At 40.4% G+C, this 18,502-nt stretch overlaps 16 non-coding genes across 16 annotated transcripts; all 16 read right to left on the minus strand.

The window, feature by feature from the left end:
* Window positions 1-2,195: 2,195 nt before the first annotated feature.
* Window positions 2,196-2,267, minus strand: trnag-ucc. Its single transcript has one exon. It is a non-coding gene; the product is annotated as a tRNA-Gly (tRNA).
* A 712-nt stretch (window positions 2,268-2,979) lies between these two features.
* On the minus strand, window positions 2,980-3,051 carry trnastop-uca. Its single transcript has one exon. It is a non-coding gene; the product is annotated as a tRNA-Sec (tRNA).
* A 700-nt stretch (window positions 3,052-3,751) lies between these two features.
* Window positions 3,752-3,823, minus strand: trnag-ucc. Its single transcript has one exon. It is a non-coding gene; the product is annotated as a tRNA-Gly (tRNA).
* A 1,730-nt stretch (window positions 3,824-5,553) lies between these two features.
* trnag-ucc lies at window positions 5,554-5,625 on the minus strand. The gene has a single exon. It is a non-coding gene; the product is annotated as a tRNA-Gly (tRNA).
* Window positions 5,626-7,858: 2,233 nt separating this feature from the next.
* Window positions 7,859-7,930, minus strand: trnag-ucc. Its single transcript has one exon. It is a non-coding gene; the product is annotated as a tRNA-Gly (tRNA).
* Window positions 7,931-9,432: 1,502 nt separating this feature from the next.
* On the minus strand, window positions 9,433-9,504 carry trnag-ucc. The gene has a single exon. It is a non-coding gene; the product is annotated as a tRNA-Gly (tRNA).
* A 711-nt stretch (window positions 9,505-10,215) lies between these two features.
* Window positions 10,216-10,287, minus strand: trnag-ucc. Its single transcript has one exon. It is a non-coding gene; the product is annotated as a tRNA-Gly (tRNA).
* A 161-nt stretch (window positions 10,288-10,448) lies between these two features.
* On the minus strand, window positions 10,449-10,520 carry trnag-ucc. Its single transcript has one exon. It is a non-coding gene; the product is annotated as a tRNA-Gly (tRNA).
* Window positions 10,521-10,716: 196 nt separating this feature from the next.
* On the minus strand, window positions 10,717-10,788 carry trnag-ucc. The gene has a single exon. It is a non-coding gene; the product is annotated as a tRNA-Gly (tRNA).
* Window positions 10,789-11,825: 1,037 nt separating this feature from the next.
* trnag-ucc lies at window positions 11,826-11,897 on the minus strand. The gene has a single exon. It is a non-coding gene; the product is annotated as a tRNA-Gly (tRNA).
* A 564-nt stretch (window positions 11,898-12,461) lies between these two features.
* Window positions 12,462-12,533, minus strand: trnag-ucc. The gene has a single exon. It is a non-coding gene; the product is annotated as a tRNA-Gly (tRNA).
* Window positions 12,534-12,965: 432 nt separating this feature from the next.
* On the minus strand, window positions 12,966-13,037 carry trnag-ucc. Its single transcript has one exon. It is a non-coding gene; the product is annotated as a tRNA-Gly (tRNA).
* A 208-nt stretch (window positions 13,038-13,245) lies between these two features.
* On the minus strand, window positions 13,246-13,317 carry trnag-ucc. The gene has a single exon. It is a non-coding gene; the product is annotated as a tRNA-Gly (tRNA).
* Window positions 13,318-15,551: 2,234 nt separating this feature from the next.
* Window positions 15,552-15,623, minus strand: trnag-ucc. The gene has a single exon. It is a non-coding gene; the product is annotated as a tRNA-Gly (tRNA).
* A 1,502-nt stretch (window positions 15,624-17,125) lies between these two features.
* On the minus strand, window positions 17,126-17,197 carry trnag-ucc. Its single transcript has one exon. It is a non-coding gene; the product is annotated as a tRNA-Gly (tRNA).
* A 711-nt stretch (window positions 17,198-17,908) lies between these two features.
* On the minus strand, window positions 17,909-17,980 carry trnag-ucc. The gene has a single exon. It is a non-coding gene; the product is annotated as a tRNA-Gly (tRNA).
* Between the last annotated feature and the right edge of the window lie 522 nt (window positions 17,981-18,502).

An 18,502-nucleotide genomic window follows, 5' to 3' on the forward strand; every position in this document is an offset into this window, starting at 1 on the left:
ATTTTTCTTAGTGCAGCCTTTGCTTTTTTGGTGATTCCTTCTTGGCTCTTTAATTTTCTCTTTAATTGTTGTAATATATCTGTTTGAATGGCTGCTGGTTCCCTCGTATGCTGACTGGCTGCTGGTTCCCTCGTATGCTGACTGGCTGCTGGTTCCCTCATATGCTGACTGGCTGCTGGTTCCCTCGTATGCTGACTGGCTCCTGGCTGAGTGGGTGGTGTCCGCCCTCCCTGTCTCTCCTCACTAGCCATGTCCTCTCTTTCTTCACCCTCACTTTCCTTTATCTCAGTCTCCTCATCCCTTCTTCCCTCAATCTTTGAGACTAATGTAAGTAGAAGACATGGCACTGTAAATGTTCGAACATTTAAAATATTATACCACTTAAAAATAAGAAATATTACTTTTGTTACTAAGAGTTAATACTTATTATACCTGTGTCACCTTTCACACTATAGCTGTGATCATGAGCTATGGGCTTTGTAGATACAGGTCCCGGGGTGAATCGTGGTGCAGGGGCCCTTCTCTTTTTGACCACAGGGCGATGCACGAAGATGGTGGGTATAGCCTCTGCTCTCAGCCTAGTCTTGCCCTTTTTTGTCTTGACAAACTGGTCTGCATCAAAATGTGCCTGCGGAGTGACTTGAGGTTACTTCACACACAGAACAACTGTGTCTGAATCTTGTCTGCCCACATACATATTCCATAGTGGTTGAATACACAGTATTAGGAAATTATTTATACTTACTGGACATGTTATACTCATTACATACTGTATATAAAATATAACCAAGAATGTGAGACAACTTTATAGAAATTCATATCACATCTGTTACTGATGCCATTTGTCATACTTTATTAAATTCACAAATAATAAAGTTCCATAACTTCAGTTGGGAACAAAGACCACACCTTATCTCCCCAAGGCAATTTCCCATCCAATAGGTGTGCTATATAGGTGTGTATAACCCTTTCTCCTGTCTGTTTATCCCTCTTTCAGCACAAGAACCAGAGGGGGATTCAATGGAGCCTGAATACCTGCACTGAGACCCTCACCCTGCACCCTGAGTCTCAACTCTGTGTTTTTCAAGCCTTTCCCTGTTTTTTTGTATTAAACAAAACATTAAGATTTCCCAATGGTGTGGTTTTCGTTTTGTGAAAAAGTGCAAATGCAGTGTTTGTATATAATTACCTCACATATTTTTTTGCTGTTGGTCGTGAAATTGCTCCTGCTGACTTGAGCCAGCCATTTTTTCCTCCGCTCTGTGTCAGTGGGGAAGCCGTACATTCGTACTCCTTTCTCGGAGCGATTTGAGCATCCCCAGGCAGCACAGCAAACCATGGTGGCGACAGGGAGGCAGCACAGCAAACCAGGACAACACGGAGGAAAAGGCACAGACAAACTGCATGATATGCTATTCAATGTTTATTGAATTCCATGTATTTGCAATGGATGTTCCTAAAACAACACATTTAACATCATCATCATCATCATGCTGCTGCTGCTAGTCCTTTGATAGTCACCTGTCGGTCTCCTGTCCTTTCTGAAAGCCATAAAGATGACATTAGTCATTTAGATAACTTGTGTCCTCAATTACCATGGGATTACTGAAACTACCATGAATTTAAGAAAATGGTAGACATTAATCTAATCTGAATTTTAAAGCATTACTTTAGATCCCCTCCCTCTAAATATATCAATAAACATTAGAAAGTGATGCTCCTGACTACCATACAAGTTTAAGAAGATAATATTGGTTTTAAAGAATTCAAAGCTATACATAAACAGCAACAGGCTCTTTAACCAAGGCACTGTTAGCCTACCATGTAAACTAGTTGTTCACACTAATCCTAATATTATCACTTAATATTAGCAAATTCTATTTTATTTTTTAAAACATATTGATGTAAATACATACACATATCGATTTGTTGTATAAATATTGCAAATCAAAACCTTTATTCACTAATAATTACCAAAAATCGTAGTTCGATCTCCTGTTATCAGTGCATTCACATTGCCCGCCATGAACTTCCGGGGAACGATCCTCGTCTACATGAACCACGTGACGATAACCGTTTTTGGACTTCCGTTGTCGTAACTCTTCTATTATACGGCTCTGTGTTTAGCCAAAGACCCTATTTTGAACCATCATTCTGGCTTCTCATGCATCAAAGTTTAGTATAGAAGAAACAACTGCGATGGCTGGGAATCGAACCCAGGTCAACTGCTTGGAAGGCAGCTATGCTCACCACTATACCACCATCGCACCACAAAAAGTATTTTCATTGCATATATGACTATTTCTCCGACCGTTGATACTACATTTACTAAAAGTCACCACTATACCACCATTGCTTCGGTTAAGAGGTTTTTTGCCGGTTTCATCAGACTGGATTATCATGCATCAAAGTTCAGTATAGAAGTAACAACTGCGATGGCTGGGAATCGAACCCAGTTCAACTGCTTGGAAGGCATTTATGCTCACCACTTTACCACCATCGCAAGACAAAAGCTTTTTCATTGCATAGTTTCCAATTTCTCCGAAAGGTTTATGCCAAAAGCAATCCTGCATTTAAAATGAAGCATACTCCTGAATTGTTGGGAAAAAGATTTTGACGGTGTTCCCTTTTACAATTTTTAGCCAAAGACCCTAATTTGAACCATCATTCTGGCTTCTCATGCATCAACGTTCTTGTATAGAAGAAACAACTGCGATGGCTGGGAATCGAACCCAGGTCAACTGGTTGGAAGGCAGCTATGCTCACCACTATACCACCATCACAAGCTACTGCATTGCATTGTTGCCAATTTCAAAGGTTTATGCCAAAAGTAAACATGAATTTAAAATTATGCATACTGCTGAATTGCTGGGAATGTGTATTTGCCGGTCTTCCTTATTACAATGTTTAGCCAAAGACCCTATTTTGAACCATCATTCTGGCTTCTCATGCATCAAAGTTCAGTATAGAAGAAACAACTGCGATGGCTGGGAATCGAACCCAGGTCAACTGCTTTGAAGGCAGCTATGCTCACCACTATACCGCCATCGCTACACAAAAGTATTTTCATTGCATAGTTGCCTATTTCTCGGACCATTGATACTAAATGTACTACTATACCACCATTGCTTTGGTTAAGAGGTTTTTGTCTGGTTTCATCAGACTGGATTATAATGCATTACAGTTCAGTATAGAAGTAACAACTGCGATGGCTGGGAATCGAACCCAGGTCAACTGAATGGAAGGCAGCTATGCTCACCACTATACCACCATCACAAGCTTCTGCATTGCATTGTTGCCAATTTCAAAGGTTTATGCCAAAAGTAAACATGAATTTAAAATTATGCATACTGCTGAATTGCTGGGAATGTGTATTTGCCGGTCTTCCTTATTACAATGTTTAGCCAAAGACCCTATTTTGAACCATCATTCTGGCTTCTCATGCATCAAAGTTCAGTATAGAAGAAACAACTGCGATGGCTGGGAATCGAACCCAGGTCAACTGAATGGAAGGCAGCTATGCTCACCACTATACCACTATCACTAGACAAAAGCTTTTTCATTGCATAGTTTCCAATGTTTCAGAAAGGTTTATGACAAAAGTAATCCTGCATTTAAAATGAAGCATACTGCTGAATTGTTGGGAAAAAGATTTTGACGGTCTTCCCTTTTACAATTTTTAGCCAACGACCCTAATTTGAACCATCATTCTGGCTTCTCATGCATCAAAGTTCAGTATGGAAGAAACAACTGCGATGGCTGGGAATCGAACCCAGGTCAACTGCTTGGAAGGCAGCTATGCTCACCACTATACCACCATCGCTACACAAAAAGTATTTTCATTGCATAGTTGCCTATTTCTCCGACCGTTGATACTACATTTACTAAAAGTCACCACTATACCACCATTGCTTTGGTTAAGAGGTTTTTTGCCGGTTTCATCAGACTGGATTCTTATGCATCAAAGTTCAGTATAGAAGTAACAACTGCGATGGCTGGGAATCAAACCCAGGTCAACTGCTTGGAAGGCATTTATGCTCACCACTTTACCACCATCGCAAGACAAAAGCTTTTTCATTGCATAGTTTCCAATTTCTCCGAAAGGTTTATGCCAAAAGCAATCCTGCATTTAAAATGAAGCATACTGCTGAATTGTTGGGAAAAAGATTTTAACGGTGTTCCCTTTTACAATTTTTAGCCAAAGACCCTAATTTGAACCATCATTCTGGCTTCTCATGCATCAAAGTTCAGTATAGAAGAAACAACTGCGATGGCTGGGAATCAAACCCAGGTCAACTGCTTGGAAGGCAGCTATGCTCACTATTATACCAGCATCGCTACACAAAAAGTATTTTCATTGCATAGTTGCCTTTTTCTCCGACCGCTGCTACTACATTTACTAAAAGTCACCACAATACCACCATTGCTTTGGTTAAGAGGTTTTTGTCCGGTTTCATCAGACTGGATTCTCATGCATCAAAGTTCAGTATAGAAGTAACAACTGCGATGGCTGGGAATCGAACCCAGGTCAACTGCTTGGAAGGCAGCTATGCTCACCACTATACCACCATCAAAAGCTACTGCATTGCATTGTTGCCAATTTCAAAGGTTTATGCCAAAAGTAAACATGGATTTAAAATTATGCATACTGCTGAATTGCTGGGAATGTGTATTTGCCGGTCTTCCTTATTACAATTTGTAGCCAAAGACCCTATTTTGAACCATCATTCTGGCTTCTCATGCATCAAAGTTTAGTATATAAGAAACAACTGCGATGGCTGGGAATCGAACTCAGTTCAACTGCTTGGAAGGCAGCTATGCTCACCACTATACCACCATCGCTTCACAAAAAGTATTTTCATTGCATAGTTGCCTATTTCTCCGACCGTTGATACTAAATTTACTAAAAGTCACCACAATACCACCATTGCTTTGGTTAAGAGGTTTTTGTCCGGTTTCATCAGACTGGATTCTCATGCATTACAGTTCAGTATAGAAGTAACAACTGCAATGGCTGGGAATCGAACCCAGGTTAACTGCTTGGAAGGCAGCTAGGCTCACCACTATACCACCATCAAAAGCTACTGCATTGCATTGTTGCCAATTTCAAAGGTTTATGCCAAAAGTAAACATGGATTTAAAATTATGCATACTGCTGAATTGCTGGGAATGTGTATTTGCCGGTCGTCCTTATTACAATGTTTAGCCAAACACCCTATTTTGAACCATCATTCTGGCTTCTCATGCATCAAAGTTTAGTATAGAAGTAACAACTGCGATGGCTGGGAATCGAACCCAGGTCAACTGCTTGGAAGGCATTTATGCTCACCACTTTACCACCATCGCAAGACAAAAGATTTTTCATTGCATAGTTTCCAATTTCTCCGAAAGGTTTATGCCAAAAGCAATCCTGCATTTAAAATGAAGCATACTGCTGAATTGTTGGGAAAAAGATTTTGACGGTGTTCCCTTTTACAATTTTTAGCCAACGACCCTAATTTGAACCATCATTCTGGCTTCTCAAGCATCAAAGTTCAGTATAGAAGAAACAACTGCGATGGCTGGGAATCGAACCCAGGTCAACTGCTTGGAAGGCAGCTATGCTGACCACTATACCACCATCACTACACAAAAAGTATTTTCATTGCATATATGCCTATTTCTCCGAACGTTGATACTAAATTTACTAAAAGTCACCACTATACCACCATTGCTTCGGTTAAGAGGTTTTTTGCCGGTTTCATCAGACTGGATTCTCATGCATCAAAGTTCAGTATAGAAGTAACAACTGCGATGACTGGGAATCGAACCCAGGTCAACTGCTTGGAAGGCATTTATGCTCACTACTATACCACCATCACAAGCTAGTGCATTTCATTGTTGCCAATTTCAAAGGTTTATGCCAAAAGTAAACATGAATTTAAAATTATGCATACTGCTGAATTGCTGGGAATGTGTATTTGCCGGTCGTCCTTATTACAATGTTTAGCCAAACACCCTATTTTGAACCATCATTCTGGCTTCTCATGCATCAAAGTTTAGTATAGAAGTAACAACTGCGATGGCTGGGAATCGAACCCAGGTCAACTGCTTGGAAGAAATTTATGCTCACCACTTTACCACCATCGCAAGACAAAAGCTTTTTCATTGCATAGTTGCCTATTTCTCCGACCGTTGATACTACATTTACTAAAAGTCACCACTATACCACCATTGCTTTGGTTAAGAGGTTTTTTGCCGGTTTCATCAGACTGGATTCTTATGCATCAAAGTTCAGTATAGAAGTAACAACTGCGATGGCTGGGAATCAAACCCAGGTCAACTGCTTGGAAGGCATTTATGCTCACCACTTTACCACCATCGCAAGACAAAAGCTTTTTCATTGCATAGTTTCCAATTTCTCCGAAAGGTTTATGCCAAAAGCAATCCTGCATTTAAAATGAAGCATACTGCTGAATTGTTGGGAAAAAGATTTTAACGGTGTTCCCTTTTACAATTTTTAGCCAAAGACCCTAATTTGAACCATCATTCTGGCTTCTCATGCATCAAAGTTCAGTATAGAAGAAACAACTGCGATGGCTGGGAATCAAACCCAGGTCAACTGCTTGGAAGGCAGCTATGCTCACTATTATACCAGCATCGCTACACAAAAAGTATTTTCATTGCATAGTTGCCTTTTTCTCCGACCGCTGCTACTACATTTACTAAAAGTCACCACAATACCACCATTGCTTTGGTTAAGAGGTTTTTGTCCGGTTTCATCAGACTGGATTCTCATGCATCAAAGTTCAGTATAGAAGTAACAACTGCGATGGCTGGGAATCGAACCCAGGTCAACTGCTTGGAAGGCAGCTAGGCTCACCACTATACCACCATCAAAAGCTACTGCATTGCATTGTTGCCAATTTCAAAGGTTTATGCCAAAAGTAAACATGGATTTAAAATTATGCATACTGCTGAATTGCTGGGAATGTGTATTTGCCGGTCTTCCTTATTACAATTTGTAGCCAAAGACCCTATTTTGAACCATCATTCTGGCTTCTCATGCATCAAAGTTTAGTATATAAGAAACAACTGCGATGGCTGGGAATCGAACTCAGTTCAACTGCTTGGAAGGCAGCTATGCTCACCACTATACCACCATCGCTACACAAAAAGTATTTTCATTGCATAGTTGCCTATTTCTCCAACCGTTGATACTAAATTTACTAAAAGTCACCACAATACCACCATTGCTTTGGTTAAGAGGTTTTTGTCCGGTTTCATCAGACTGGATTCTCATGCATTACAGTTCAGTATAGAAGTAACAACTGCAATGGCTGGGAATCGAACCCAGGTTAACTGCTTGGAAGGCAGCTAGGCTCACCACTATACCACCATCAAAAGCTACTGCATTGCATTGTTGCCAATTTCAAAGGTTTATGCCAAAAGTAAACATGGATTTAAAATTATGCATACTGCTGAATTGCTGGGAATGTGTATTTGCCGGTCGTCCTTATTACAATGTTTAGCCAAACACCCTATTTTGAACCATCATTCTGGCTTCTCATGCATCAAAGTTTAGTATAGAAGTAACAACTGCGATGGCTGGGAATCGAACCCAGGTCAACTGCTTGGAAGGCATTTATGCTCACCACTTTACCACCATCGCAAGACAAAAGATTTTTCATTGCATAGTTTCCAATTTCTCCGAAAGGTTTATGCCAAAAGCAATCCTGCATTTAAAATGAAGCATACTGCTGAATTGTTGGGAAAAAGATTTTGACGGTGTTCCCTTTTACAATTTTTAGCCAACGACCCTAATTTGAACCATCATTCTGGCTTCTCAAGCATCAAAGTTCAGTATAGAAGAAACAACTGCGATGGCTGGGAATCGAACCCAGGTCAACTGCTTGGAAGGCAGCTATGCTGACCACTATACCACCATCACTACACAAAAAGTATTTTCATTGCATATATGCCTATTTCTCCGAACGTTGATACTAAATTTACTAAAAGTCACCACTATACCACCATTGCTTCGGTTAAGAGGTTTTTTGCCGGTTTCATCAGACTGGATTCTCATGCATCAAAGTTCAGTATAGAAGTAACAACTGCGATGACTGGGAATCGAACCCAGGTCAACTGCTTGGAAGGCATTTATGCTCACTACTATACCACCATCACAAGCTAGTGCATTTCATTGTTGCCAATTTCAAAGGTTTATGCCAAAAGTAAACATGAATTTAAAATTATGCATACTGCTGAATTGCTGGGAATGTGTATTTGCCGGTCGTCCTTATTACAATGTTTAGCCAAACACCCTATTTTGAACCATCATTCTGGCTTCTCATGCATCAAAGTTTAGTATAGAAGTAACAACTGCGATGGCTGGGAATCGAACCCAGGTCAACTGCTTGGAAGGCATTTATGCTCACCACTTTACCACCATCGCAAGACAAAAGCTTTTTCATTGCATAGTTTCCAATTTCTCCGAAAGGTTTATGCCAAAAGCAATCCTGCATTTAAAATGAAGCATACTGCTGAATTGTTGGGAAAAAGATTTTGACGGTGTTCCCTTTTACAATTTGTAGCCAAAGACCCTAATTTGAACCATCATTCTGGCTTCTCATGCATCAACGTTCAGTATAGAAGAAACAACTGAGATGGCTGGGAATCGAACCCACGTCAACTGCTTGGAAGGCAGCTATGCTCACCACTATACCACCATCTCTACACAAAAAGTATTTTCATTTTTTCATTGCATATATGCCTATTTCTCCGACCGTTGATACTAAATTTACTAAAAGTCACCATTATACCACCATTGCTTCGGTTAAGAGGTTTTTTGCCGGTTGCATCAGACTGGATTCTCATGCATCAAAGTTCAGTATAGAAGTAACAACTGCGATGGCTGGGAATCAAACTCAGGTCAACTGCTTGGAAGGCAGCTATGCTCACCACTATACCACCATCACAAGCTTCTGCATTGCATTGTTGCCAATTTCAAAGGTGTATGCCAAAAGTAAACATGGATTTAAAATGTTGCATACTGCTGAATTGCTGGGAATGTGTATTTGCCGGTCTTCCCTATTACAATGTTTAGCCAAAGACCCTATTTTGAACCTTCATTCTGGCTTATCATGCATCAAAGTTCAGTATAGAAGAAACAACTGCGATGGCTGGGAATCGAACCCAGGTCAACTGCTTGGAAGATATTTATGCTCACCACTTTACCACCATCGCAAGACAAAAGCTTTTTCATTGCATAGTTTCCAATTTCTCCGAAAGGTTTATGCCAAAAGCAATCCTGCATTTAAAATGAAGCATACTGCTGAATTGTTGGGAAAAAGATTTTGATGGTGTACCCTTTTACAATTTGTAGCCAAAGACCCTAATTTGAACCATCATTCTGGCTTCTCATGCATCAACGTTCAGTATAGAAGAAACAACTGCGATGGCTGGGAATCGAACCCAGGTCAACTGCTTGGAAGGCAGCTATGCTCACCACTATACCACCATCGCTACACAAAAAGTATTTTCATTGCATAGTTGCCTATTTCTCCGACCGTTGATACTAAATGTACTAAAAGTCACCACTGTACCACCATTGCTTTGGTTAAGAGGTTTTTTGCCGGTTTCATCAGACTGGATTCTCATGCATCAAAGTTCAGTATAGAAGTAACACTGCGATGGCTGGGAATCGAACCCAGGTCAACTGCTTGGAAGGCAGCTATGCTCATCACTATACCACCATCACAAGCTACTGCATTGCATTGTTGCCAATTTCAAAGGTTTATGCCATAAGTAAACATGGATTTAAAATTATGCATACTGCTGAATTGCTGGGAATGTGTATTTGCCGGTCTTCCCTATTACAATGTTTAGCCAAAGACCCTATTTTGAACCATCATTCTGGCTTCTCATGCATCAAAGTTTAGTATAGAAGAAACAACTGCGATGGATGGGAATCGAACCCAGGTCAACTGTTTGGAAGGCAGCTATGCTCACCACTATACCACCATCGCTACACAAAAATACTTTTCATTGCATAGTTTCCAATTTCTCCGAAAGGTTTATGCCAAAAGCAATCCTGCATTTAAAATGAAGCATAATGCTGAGTTGTTGGGAAAAAGATTTTGACGGTGTTCCCTTTTACAATTTTTAGCCAAAGACCCTAATTTGAACCATCATTCTGGCTTCTCATGCATCAAAGTTCAGTATAGAAGAAACAACTGCGATGGCTGGGAATCGAACCCAGGTCAACTGCTTGGAAGGCAGCTATGCTCACCACTATACCACCATCGCTACACAAGGCTTTTCATTGCATAGTTGCATATTTCTCCGACCGTTGATGCTAAATGTACTTAAAGTCACCACTATACCACCATTGCTTTGGTTAAGAGGTTTTTCTCCGGTTTCATCAGACTGGATTCTCATGCATCAAAGTTCAGTATAGAAGTAACAACTGCGATGGCTGGGAATCGAACCCAGGTCAACTGCTTGGAAGGCAGCTATGCTCACCACTATACCACCATCACAAGCTTCTACATTGCATTGTTGCCAATTTCAAAGGTTTATGCCAAAAGTAAACATAGATTTAAAATTATGCATACTGCTGAATTGATGGAAATGTGTATTTGCCGGTCTTCCCTATTACAATGTTTAGCCAAAGAACCTATTTTGAACCATCATTCTGCCTTATCATGCATCGAAGCTCAGTATAGAAGAAACAACTGCGATGGCTGGGAATCGAACCCAGGTCAACTGCTTGGAAGGCAGCTATGCTCACCACTATACCACCATCGCTACACAAAAAGTATTTCCATTGCATAGTTGCCTTTTTTCCGACCGCTGCTACTAAATTTACTAAAAGTCACCACAATACCACCATTCCTTTGGTTAAGAGGTTTTTGTCCGGTTTCATCAGACTGGATTCTCATGCACTTCACTGGCTTTTTCATTGCATAGTTTCCAATTTCTCCGAAAGGTTTATGCCAAAAGTAATCCTGCATTTAAAATGATGCATACTGCTGAATTGGTTTGACATGTTTTTTGACGGTCTTCCCTATTATCATTCTTAGCCAAAGACCCTAATGTGGACATTCTGACTGACTTCTCATGCATCAAAGTTCAGTATAGCAGAAATACCTGTGATGGCTGGGAATCGAACCCAGATCAGCTGCTTGGAGGGCAGCTATGCCCACCACTATACCACCATCGCTACACAAAAGCTTTTTCATTGCATAGTTTCCAATTTCTCCGAAATGTTTATGACAAAAGTTATCCTGCATTTAAAATGATGCATACTGCTGAATTGTTGGGAATGTGTATTTGCCGGTCTTCCCTATTACAATGTTTAGCCAAAGACCCAAATTTGAACCATCTCATGCATCAAAGTTCAGTATAGAAGAAACAACTGCGATGGCTGGGAATCGAACACAGGTCAACTGTTTGGAAGGCAGCTATGCTCACCACTATACCACCATTGCTTTGGTTAAGAGGTTTTTTGCCGGTTTCATCAGACTGGATTCTCATGCATCAAAGTTCAGTATAGCAGAAATACCTGTGATGGCTGGGAATCGAACCCAGATCAGCTGCTTGGAAGGCAGCTATGCTCACCACTATACCACTATCACTAGACAAAAGCTTTTTCATTGCATAGCTTCCAATTTTTCGGAAAAGTTTATGACAAAAGTAATCCTGCATTTAAAATGAAGCATACTGCTGAATTGTTGGGAAAAAGATTTTAACGGTGTTCCCTTTTACAATTTTTAGCCAACGACCCTAATTTGAACCATCATTCTGGCTTCTCATGCATCAAAGTTCAGTATAGAAGAAACAACTGCGATGGCTGGGAATCGAACCCAGGTCAACTGCTTGGAAGGCAGCTATGCTCACCACTATACCACCATCGCTACACAAAAAGCATTTTCATTGCATAGTTGCCTATTTCTCCGACCGTTGATACTAAATTTACTAAAAGTCACCACTATACCACGAATCGAACCCAGGTCAACTGCTTTGAAGGCAGCTATGCTCACCATTATACCGCCATAGCTACACAAAAGTATTTTCATTGCATAGTTGCCTATTTCTCGGACCATTGATACTAAATGTACTACTATACCACCATTGCTTTGGTTAAGAGGTTTTTGTCTGGTTTCATCAGACTGGATTATAATGCATTACAGTTCAGTATAGAAGTAACAACTGCGATGGCTGGGAATCGAACCCAGGTCAACTGAATGGAAGGCAGCTATGCTCACCACTATACCACCATCACAAGCTTCTGCATTGCATTGTTGCCAATTTCAAAGGTTTATGCCAAAAGTAAACATGGATTTAAAATTATGCATACCGCTGAATTGCTGGGAATGTGTATTTGCCGGTCTTCCCTATTACAATGTTTAGCCAAATAACCTATTTTGAACCTTCATTCTGGCTTATCATGCATCAAAGCTCAGTATAGAAGAAACAACTGCGATGGCTGGGAATCGAACCCAGGTCAACTGCTTGGAAGGCAGCTATGCTCACCACTATACCACCATCGCTACACAAAAATAATTTTCATTGCATAGTTGCCTATTTCTCCGACCGTTGATACTAAATGTACTAAAAGTCACCACTATACCACCATTGCTTTGGTTAAGAGGTTTTTTGCCGGTTTCATCAGACTGGATTATCATGCATCAAAGTTCAGTATAGAAGTAACAACTGCGATGGCTGGGAATCAAACCCAGGTCAACTGCTTGGAAGGCAGCTATGCTCATCACTATACCACCATCACAAGCTACTGCATTGCATTGTTGCCAATTTCAAAGGTTTATGCCAAAAGTAAACATGGATTTAAAATTATGCATACTGCTGAATTGCTGGGAATGTGTATTTGCCGGTCTTCCTTATTACAATGTTTAGCCAAAGACCCTAATTTGAACCATCATTCTGGCTTCTCATGCATCAAAGTTTAGTATAGAAGAAACAACTGCGATGGCTGGGAATCGAACCCAGGTCAACTGCTTGGAAGGCAGCTATGCTCACCACTAAACCACCATCGCTACACAAAAATACTTTTCATTGCATAGTTTCCAATTTCTCCGAAAGGTTTATGCCAAAAGCAATCCTGCATTTAAAATGAAGCATACTGCTGAATTGTTAGGAAAAAGATTTTGACGGTGTTCCCTTTTACAATTTTTAGCCAAAGACCCTAATTTGAACCATCATTCTGGCTTCTCATGCATCAAAGCTCAGTATAGAAGAAACAACTGCGATGGCTGGGAATCGAACCCAGGTCAACTGCTTGGAAGGCAGCTATGCTGACCACTATACCACCATCACTACACAAAAAGTATTTTCATTGCATATATGCCTATTTCTCCGAACGTTGATACTAAATTTACTAAAAGTCACCACTATACCACCATTGCTTCGGTTAAGAGGTTTTTTTGCCGGTTTCATCAGACTGGATTCTCATGCATCAAAGTTCAGTATAGAAGTAACAACTGCGATGACTGGGAATCGAACCCAGGTCAACTGCTTGGAAGGCATTTATGCTCACTACTATACCACCATCACAAGCTAGTGCATTTCATTGTTGCCAATTTCAAAGGTTTATGCCAAAAGTAAACATGAATTTAAAATTATGCATACTGCTGAATTGCTGGGAATGTGTATTTGCCGGTCGTCCTTATTACAATGTTTAGCCAAACACCCTATTTTGAACCATCATTCTGGCTTCTCATGCATCAAAGTTTAGTATAGAAGTAACAACTGCGATGGCTGGGAATCGAACCCAGGTCAACTGCTTGGAAGAAATTTATGCTCACCACTTTACCACCATCGCAAGACAAAAGCTTTTTCATTGCATAGTTGCCTATTTCTCCGACCGTTGATACTACATTTACTAAAAGTCACCACTATACCACCATTGCTTTGGTTAAGAGGTTTTTTGCCGGTTTCATCAGACTGGATTCTTATGCATCAAAGTTCAGTATAGAAGTAACAACTGCGATGGCTGGGAATCAAACCCAGGTCAACTGCTTGGAAGGCATTTATGCTCACCACTTTACCACCATCGCAAGACAAAAGCTTTTTCATTGCATAGTTTCCAATTTCTCCGAAAGGTTTATGCCAAAAGCAATCCTGCATTTAAAATGAAGCATACTGCTGAATTGTTGGGAAAAAGATTTTAACGGTGTTCCCTTTTACAATTTTTAGCCAAAGACCCTAATTTGAACCATCATTCTGGCTTCTCATGCATCAAAGTTCAGTATAGAAGAAACAACTGCGATGGCTGGGAATCAAACCCAGGTCAACTGCTTGGAAGGCAGCTATGCTCACTATTATACCAGCATCGCTACACAAAAAGTATTTTCATTGCATAGTTGCCTTTTTCTCCGACCGCTGCTACTACATTTACTAAAAGTCACCACAATACCACCATTGCTTTGGTTAAGAGGTTTTTGTCCGGTTTCATCAGACTGGATTCTCATGCATCAAAGTTCAGTATAGAAGTAACAACTGCGATGGCTGGGAATCGAACCCAGGTCAACTGCTTGGAAGGCAGCTAGGCTCACCACTATACCACCATCAAAAGCTACTGCATTGCATTGTTGCCAATTTCAAAGGTTTATGCCAAAAGTAAACATGGATTTAAAATTATGCATACTGCTGAATTGCTGGGAATGTGTATTTGCCGGTCTTCCTTATTACAATTTGTAGCCAAAGACCCTATTTTGAACCATCATTCTGGCTTCTCATGCATCAAAGTTTAGTATATAAGAAACAACTGCGATGGCTGGGAATCGAACTCAGTTCAACTGCTTGGAAGGCAGCTATGCTCACCACTATACCACCATCGCTACACAAAAAGTATTTTCATTGCATAGTTGCCTATTTCTCCAACCGTTGATACTAAATTTACTAAAAGTCACCACAATACCACCATTGCTTTGGTTAAGAGGTTTTTGTCCGGTTTCATCAGACTGGATTCTCATGCATTACAGTTCAGTATAGAAGTAACAACTGCAATGGCTGGGAATCGAACCCAGGTTAACTGCTTGGAAGGCAGCTAGGCTCACCACTATACCACCATCAAAAGCTACTGCATTGCATTGTTGCCAATTTCAAAGGTTTATGCCAAAAGTAAACATGGATTTAAAATTATGCATACTGCTGAATTGCTGGGAATGTGTATTTGCCGGTCGTCCTTATTACAATGTTTAGCCAAACACCCTATTTTGAACCATCATTCTGGCTTCTCATGCATCAAAGTTTAGTATAGAAGTAACAACTGCGATGGCTGGGAATCGAACCCAGGTCAACTGCTTGGAAGGCATTTATGCTCACCACTTTACCACCATCGCAAGACAAAAGATTTTTCATTGCATAGTTTCCAATTTCTCCGAAAGGTTTATGCCAAAAGCAATCCTGCATTTAAAATGAAGCATACTGCTGAATTGTTGGGAAAAAGATTTTGACGGTGTTCCCTTTTACAATTTTTAGCCAACGACCCTAATTTGAACCATCATTCTGGCTTCTCAAGCATCAAAGTTCAGTATAGAAGAAACAACTGCGATGGCTGGGAATCGAACCCAGGTCAACTGCTTGGAAGGCAGCTATGCTGACCACTATACCACCATCACTACACAAAAAGTATTTTCATTGCATATATGCCTATTTCTCCGAACGTTGATACTAAATTTACTAAAAGTCACCACTATACCACCATTGCTTCGGTTAAGAGGTTTTTTGCCGGTTTCATCAGACTGGATTCTCATGCATCAAAGTTCAGTATAGAAGTAACAACTGCGATGACTGGGAATCGAACCCAGGTCAACTGCTTGGAAGGCATTTATGCGCACTACTATACCACCATCACAAGCTAGTGCATTTCATTGTTGCCAATTTCAAAGGTTTATGCCAAAAGTAAACATGAATTTAAAATTATGCATACTGCTGAATTGCTGGGAATGTGTATTTGCCGGTCGTCCTTATTACAATGTTTAGCCAAACACCCTATTTTGAACCATCATTCTGGCTTCTCATGCATCAAAGTTTAGTATAGAAGTAACAACTGCGATGGCTGGGAATCGAACCCAGGTCAACTGCTTGGAAGGCATTTATGCTCACCACTTTACCACCATCGCAAGACAAAAGCTTTTTCATTGCATAGTTTCCAATTTCTCCGAAAGGTTTATGCCAAAAGCAATCCTGCATTTAAAATGAAGCATACTGCTGAATTGTTGGGAAAAAGATTTTGACGGTGTTCCCTTTTACAATTTGTAGCCAAAGACCCTAATTTGAACCATCATTCTGGCTTCTCATGCATCAACGTTCAGTATAGAAGAAACAACTGAGATGGCTGGGAATCGAACCCACGTCAACTGCTTGGAAGGCAGCTATGCTCACCACTATACCACCATCTCTACACAAAAAGTATTTTCATTTTTTCATTGCATATATGCCTATTTCTCCGACCGTTGATACTAAATTTACTAAAAGTCACCATTATACCACCATTGCTTCGGTTAAGAGGTTTTTTGCCGGTTGCATCAGACTGGATTCTCATGCATCAAAGTTCAGTATAGAAGTAACAACTGCGATGGCTGGGAATCAAACTCAGGTCAACTGCTTGGAAGGCAGCTATGCTCACCACTATACCACCATCACAAGCTTCTGCATTGCATTGTTGCCAATTTCAAAGGTGTATGCCAAAAGTAAACATGGATTTAAAATTTTGCATACTGCTGAATTGCTGGGAATGTGTATTTGCCGGTCTTCCCTATTACAATGTTTAGCCAAAGACCCTATTTTGAACCTTCATTCTGGCTTATCATGCATCAAAGTTCAGTATAGAAGAAACAACTGCGATGGCTGGGAATCGAACCCAGGTCAACTGCTTGGAAGATATTTATGCTCACCACTTTACCACCATCGCAAGACAAAAGCTTTTTCATTGCATAGTTTCCAATTTCTCCGAAAGGTTTATGCCAAAAGCAATCCTGCATTTAAAATGAAGCATACTGCTGAATTGTTGGGAAAAAGATTTTGATGGTGTACCCTTTTACAATTTTTAGCCAAAGACCCTAATTTGAACCATCATTCTGGCTTCTCATGCATCAACGTTCAGTATAGAAGAAACAACTGCGATGGCTGGGAATCGAACCCAGGTCAACTGCTTGGAAGGCAGCTATGCTCACCACTATACCACCATCGCTACACAAAAAGTATTTTCATTGCATAGTTGCCTATTTCTCCGACCGTTGATACTAAATGTACTAAAAGTCACCACTGTACCACCATTGCTTTGGTTAAGAGGTTTTTTGCCGGTTTCATCAGACTGGATTCTCATGCATCAAAGTTCAGTATAGAAGTAACACTGCGATGGCTGGGAATCGAACCCAGGTCAACTGCTTGGAAGGCAGCTATGCTCATCACTATACCACCATCACAAGCTACTGCATTGCATTGTTGCCAATTTCAAAGGTTTATGCCATAAGTAAACATGGATTTAAAATTATGCATACTGCTGAATTGCTGGGAATGTGTATTTGCCGGTCTTCCCTATTACAATGTTTAGCCAAAGACCCTATTTTGAACCATCATTCTGGCTTCTCATGCATCAAAGTTTAGTATAGAAGAAACAACTGCGATGGATGGGAATCGAACCCAGGTCAACTGTTTGGAAGGCAGCTATGCTCACCACTATACCACCATCGCTACACAAAAATACTTTTCATTGCATAGTTTCCAATTTCTCCGAAAGGTTTATGCCAAAAGCAATCCTGCATTTAAAATGAAGCATAATGCTGAGTTGTTGGGAAAAAGATTTTGACGGTGTTCCCTTTTACAATTTTTAGCCAAAGACCCTAATTTGAACCATCATTCTGGCTTCTCATGCATCAAAGTTCAGTATAGAAGAAACAACTGCGATGGCTGGGAATCGAACCCAGGTCAACTGCTTGGAAGGCAGCTATGCTGACCACTATACCACCATCACTACACAAAAAGTATTTTCATTGCATATATGCCTATTTCTCCGAACGTTGATACTAAATTTACTAAAAGTCACCACTATACCACCATTGCTTCGGTTAAGAGGTTTTTTGCCGGTTTCATCAGACTGGATTCTCATGCATCAAAGTTCAGTATAGAAGTAACAACTGCGATGACTGGGAATCGAACCCAGGTCAACTGCTTGGAAGGCATTTATGCGCACTACTATACCACCATCACAAGCTAGTGCATTTCATTGTTGCCAATTTCAAAGGTTTATGCCAAAAGTAAACATGAATTTAAAATTATGCATACTGCTGAATTGCTGGGAATGTGTATTTGCCGGTCGTCCTTATTACAATGTTTAGCCAAACACCCTATTTTGAACCATCATTCTGGCTTCTCATGCATCAAAGTTTAGTATAGAAGTAACAACTGCGATGGCTGGGAATCGAACCCAGGTCAACTGCTTGGAAGGCATTTATGCTCACCACTTTACCACCATCGCAAGACAAAAGCTTTTTCA

This window comes from Gymnodraco acuticeps, unplaced genomic scaffold, assembly GCF_902827175.1.
Source record: "Gymnodraco acuticeps unplaced genomic scaffold, fGymAcu1.1, whole genome shotgun sequence".
NCBI lineage: Eukaryota > Metazoa > Chordata > Actinopteri > Perciformes > Bathydraconidae > Gymnodraco > Gymnodraco acuticeps.